Here is a 6,000-nt window from a genome sequence, read left to right as displayed (position 1 = left end):
CCCGAATCGGGCAAAGAGTTTGTCATTTATAGTGACGCATCCCTACTTGGGTTGGGTTGCGTATTGATGCAAGAAGGGCGAGTTGTGGCCTATGTGTCGAGACAATTAAAGCCACATGAGAAAAATTATCCGACCCATGATCTCGAATTGGCTGCCATCGTATTCGCCTTAAAGATATGGCGACATTACTTAGTTGGTGAGAAGTGCCATGTGTATTCGGATCACAAAAGTCTCAAATATTTGATGACCTAAAGAGACTTAAATCTGCGACAAAGGCGATGGCTCGAGTTGTTAAAAGATTATGAGCTCGTCATTGATTATCACCCGGGAAGGGCTAATGTGGTTGCGGATGCCTTAAGCCGGAAATCACTATTTGCTTTATGAAGCGATGAATGTACACTTGTCTATCCTACCCGACAATGTGTTAGTAGCTGAATTGAAAGCCAAACCATTATTGATACGTCAAATTCGTGAAGCTCGTAAAGTCGACGATGAGTTGGTTGCAAAGCGGGATGAGTGTGTTCGAACAAGGACTCGAATTTCAAATCGATGATGACGATTGTTTGAGGTTCAGAAGTCATCTGTGTGTTCCAAAGAATTCAGAACTTATTCCAATAATTTTGAACGAAGCCCATTGTAGCCGGATGGCAATCCACCCGGGGAGTACGAAGATGTACAACGATTTGAAACGTCGGTTTTGGTGGCATGGTATGAAACGAGACATCTCTGATTTTGTTTCGAGATGTTTAATATGTCAACAAGTGAAAGCGGAACATCAAGTGCCTTCAGGATTACTTCAGCCGATCACGATACCCGAGTGGAAATGGGATCGGGTCACAATGGACTTTGTATCCAGACTGCCATTGTCAGTGAGTAAGAAGGATGTGATTTGGGTCGTTGTCGATAGACTGACTAAGTCGGCTCACTTTATCCCGTGACGTCATGAATTTTTCAATGGACAAACTAGCCAATTGTACGTTTCTCGATTGTGAGATTACACGGGGTGCCTATTTCCATCGCGTCGGATAGAGATCCGAGATTTACCTCGCGATTTTGGAAGAAGTTGCAAGAAGCTTTGGGTACCAAGTTACATTTCAGCACCGCCTTTCACCCCCAAACCGATGGTCAATCCGAACGGATAATTCAAATACTCAAGGATATGTTGAGATGTTGTATCCTTGAGTTTAGTGGTTCATGGGAACAGTATCGCCTTTGATTGAATTCGCACAACAATAGCTTTCAATCAAGTATTAAGATGGCGCCTTACGAGGCTTTATACGATCGTAAATGTCGTACCCCATTATTCGGACTGAACTTAGTGAAGGTAAATTCTTCGGTTGATTTGGTTAAGGATGCCGAGCAAAAGTTCGAGTAATTCGTGAAAGTTTGAAAGTCGCCGGATCACCAAAAGTCGTATGCGGATTTGAAAAGAAAAGATATTGAATATCAGGTTGGAGACAAGGTCTTTCTCAAAGTTTCACCTTGGAAGAAGGTGCTTAGATTTGGTCGTAAGGGCAAATTGAGTCCGAGGTTCATCGGGCCATATGAAGTATCCGAACGAGTTGGGCCAGTCGCATATCGATTAATTTTGCCCCCTGAGCTCGAAAGGATTCACAACGTTTTTCATGTCTCGATGCTTGACGATATAGGTCTGATCCATCGCACGTAATTGCTCCATCTGAGATTGAGATTCAGCCTAATTTGAGCTATGAAGAGGAACCGGTTCGCATTATGAGGCGTGAAGTAAAAGAGTTGCGCAATAGGAAAATCCCGTTAGTGAAGGTGTTGTGGCATAAACACGGAATGGAAGAAGCCACTTGGGAACTTGAGGACTCTATGAAAGAGCGATACCCGAGCCTATTTACTGTAAGATTTTCGGGACGAAAATTTCTTAAGTGGGGAGAGTTGTGACATCCCTAAATTGACCCTAGTCGGAAAGTGGTTTGGGACCACTAAACCGAGTCATAATAATAATTAACCATCATAATTAATGCTCATTATATGTATATATGCATGTGTGAAAATTTCATGTTTGGATTTTGTTAATTGTAAGTGAATTTTTATCAAATAGGACTTATGTGAGAAAATTTAGAAATGTGCTAGGCAAATGTAAGGTGGCCTATTAATACATGTGGGAAAGTGTTGTCCTTGCATGTCAAATTAGCCAAAATGAAGCATGATGGCCGGCCATACTATGGGTGGAAACATGTCTCCAACATGTTAGACTAGTGATGCATGTAGGAAACAATAAATTAAGAAAGTTAGCATTAAAGAAATGGAAAAAGAAAATGATGATAACAAAAAAAAAGAGTGTGGATGCTTTCCCCCCTTGCCGTACATGGGAGAAACAAAAACAAAGAAAGAAAGAAAAAAAAAAGTGTTCATTCTCTCATTTTCTCCTTGCTTGGCGAATGTACTAAGAAGAAAGGGGGAAGCTTGAGAAAATCAGCCATGGGAGTTTGCTAGACTAAGGTATGTTGATGTTATCCATGAGATTTATGCATGTTTTTAGTTGATAGTTTGAGTTCCACCTAACCCATGGTCTAAACCTTTACCATGAAATGGGGATGATATTCGCCATGGGTGTTGTCTTCTTGGTATCATTGATGTTTGATGTTTGATGTTGTGGTGGTGAGGCATGAAGATGAGTTAAGGTTCAACTAAGGTGGATTTGTGGATGTTATTTGCATGCTAAAGGTAAAGCTTGTAATGATGCATGGTATGGTGTTGTATGGCATTTGGCCATGGTAGGAAATAAAAGGAAACTATGTTCGTTGCTCATGTCATTTGAATGAGAAGTGCTAGTAAGGTGAAGTACAAATGTTAGTGTTTGATTTACTAGTGTATATATATGCATACTAGCCTAGTTGTGAACTTGAATCAAATTGGTGTTAAGTCGATACAAGAGACCTTACTTGTTGAATGTATCAAGTGTGGAAATCGGCCTTAACATGAATGTGTATGTTCGGCCACATGAACGAATACATATGTTGATGTGTATATTCGGCCTTAGGTAGCCTATTGAGGGCCTTAGCTTTTCCTTGATGCTTGAATGAATTGTATTGAATTGCTTGATGTAATATAAAATGTGCATGACCAATGTGTATCCAAGCAAAAGGGTGGCCATATGACCATTTAAACTCCTTGTCATATTCGCCATAAGCTAGCATAATGAGGTTTTAATAAGTTAAATTTGTGTGAACTAGCTCAAGAACTCAAAGGATCAAAGTTGGACAAGGGAAAGACAAAGTAATTGAATAGCCATTGAAAACGTGCGACAACATCCGAGGTAAGTCATTAAGCATATATTTGGTATTGATTTAAATGATCATAATATATATGCAATTGTGTTTAATGAATTGATGTGTAAATGAAAATGTATGTGTATGGAATGATGCCATTGTTGAATGTATAAAGGCAGCAAAATGCATAAGGTATTGGTCACGGCACTAAGTGTGCGGGTATAAATGGGCACGGTGACAAGATTGGCACTAAGTGTGCGGGTTTAAAATTGTACAGCACTAAGTGTGCGAGTTTGATTCTATAGCACTAAGTGTGCGAGCTGAAAATATATAGCACTAAGTGTGCGGATTCACTATATGCTCTTGTATTACAATTGGCACCGAGTGTGCGACATCATCGAGTTAATCCCGGACAGCGAATCGGGTAAGTACACGGAGCTCATGACGAATAGGCAATATGTTCATGCTCGGGGTTGAGCTTGGTAAGCTTTAAATCTATGTGATGATTGCAATTGTGTGATTGTGGTGAAAATGAGTTAGTGTGTGAAAATGCCTCAAATATCTTATCGTATAAATATGAAATGTGGATGTATGGCTTGGTATGAGATTGAACCGAAAGGTCCGAGGAATTATGGTATAGTTCCGATATGGATGAAGTACCTAGCCTTGTTTCATTGTTTCACTTTGTGATGAATTTAGCTAATGGATAATTGTAAAGTGCTTATGACTTACTGAGTTATAAACTCACTCGGTGTTTTCTTGTCACCCATTTTAGGTCTCTTGGACTCGTATTGTTGCGTGCTCGGAACCGTCGTTGAACTCATCACACCGGCTGAAATATTTTGGTATTGTCTTCGTTGTTGAAGAACATTTGGCATGTATAGGCTATTATATTTTGTTGAACTGTGGGTTGTAAACTTTAAGCCATGTGAAAATGGCCTATGTGGTCGTCGAGTGGGATGCTAGAACCTATAGCCACGAGTCTTAGAAACTTTAATTTTGATAAGGTGGCCATAATTTGTGTCATGTTTGATGGATGATTAAGGCCAAGGAAAGATTCATGAAATTGGCATAGTCTCTGCAGTAACTGTTGCGGACAGCAGCAGTGAGGTGAGATTGAAAAATCACTAAAAATAGTAGAAGTAGAATTAAATAGTGAATAAATTATGCAATTGAACCTTGATGATTCTAGTTTAATATTGATGGAACGAAATGACCATATGAGCAGTATATTGAGAGATATTAAAGTTCTCGTGAGACAGGGCCAGAACGGTTTCTGGGTCCCCTGTCGTGATTTTTAAAATTTACTATAAATTATCCAGAAAGAATTAGAAGTCATGCCTTATATGTGCAGATTCAATTTTGAGTCTAGTTTCATTAGAAACAAACGGCATCAGTATTAAAGCCCTGTACAGAGTGATATTCAAGTTTTAACGCGCGAAGGTCAGTGTAGTCGACTCCTGTAACATTGGTGACTTTAACTAATAAACTGTACCAATTGGCCCAACCAAAAGTTCTAGAAATAAATCCATGGATAGATATATGAGTCTAAATTCAGGGAAAATTTACGGAATCAGTTTCCGAGTTTTGAAACTCGAGATATGATTTTTATGGCGACAGTGATGCAGTTTTCCAGCCTGTCTGGAAATGCCAAATTGGTTGGTACCTTGAGGAGATTTGGCCCATTAACCCCTCGTGTCCGACACCGGCGACGGTCACGGGTTCGGGGTGTTACAGTTAAAGTGTAATGTGGTTGTATTAGATATCTTGTTGTGGTTCAACTGGCTTTTGTGAATTGGTGGTATGCATTGTTTTGTATGTAGGTGTAAGTAAGGGTGGCAAAAAGGCTTGGTAGATAGCCTATTTTTTTCCACACGGTCAGCCCCATGTACAGTTGTTCAATCGTATGTCCCCTGCACCTTAAGTTTGTAAGTCAGTATGTATGGTAGTAAGCACATCGGCAGAGACACGACCGTGTGTCTCAATCGTGTGGAGGACACGACCTTTGGCCACAAGCGTGTGCCTTTAATTTGTTGTTGACATCAGAACCAGAATGTCAATGTTTTTGCACACAGGTTGCAACACAGGCGTGTCATGGCTGTGTGAAAACCCTTGTAGGTTTGAATTTTGAATTTAATTCACACAGGCTCGGTGCACGGGCGTGCCCCATTGTGCTTAGGCCTTGTGAACCACATGGGCCTTCAGCATGGCTAGGTCAAAATGGCCACAAGGGCGTGTCATCTTTCCACATCAGCGTGTGCCCATATATCAGGTTACAGTCTTTTCAAAGTCTTTAAAGATGTTTGGTTTAATCTCGGATAGTTTCCCAATGATGATTTGGGCCTTGTAGGCCCATATTGAGAATTTTTAGATTAAGAGCTAAAATTTTTAAATTTGATTTTGTTTTTATAACTCAAAAATGATCGTATGCATGCATTTAAGTCAGGTAATGCCTCGTGCCAGTCCCAACCTCAGAGTCGGGTGAGGGGTGTTACATTTAGTGGTATCAAAGCTATGGTTTAGTCGATTCTAGGACTAACCTAGCGTAAGTGCAAGTCTATCTATACATGCCATAATTGTATATTGATAGTGTGATGACTCTTGACGAAATAAATTGTGTTTTTATATATAGTAAATGGATCTTGAAGTGGCTACGGCAGATGACATGGAGAGTAATGCGCCGGCTCCCGCTAAAGGGACCATGCAAGTAGACAGTGGGCCCGTGACAATGAGCCAGGGCAGCAGGGCTAGAGAAGCT

This window comes from Gossypium arboreum, chromosome 3 (assembly GCF_025698485.1).
Source record: "Gossypium arboreum isolate Shixiya-1 chromosome 3, ASM2569848v2, whole genome shotgun sequence".
Lineage (NCBI taxonomy): Eukaryota > Viridiplantae > Streptophyta > Magnoliopsida > Malvales > Malvaceae > Gossypium > Gossypium arboreum.
The sequence above is the reverse complement of the archived record's forward strand: the minus strand, read 5'-3'. Positions refer to the sequence as shown.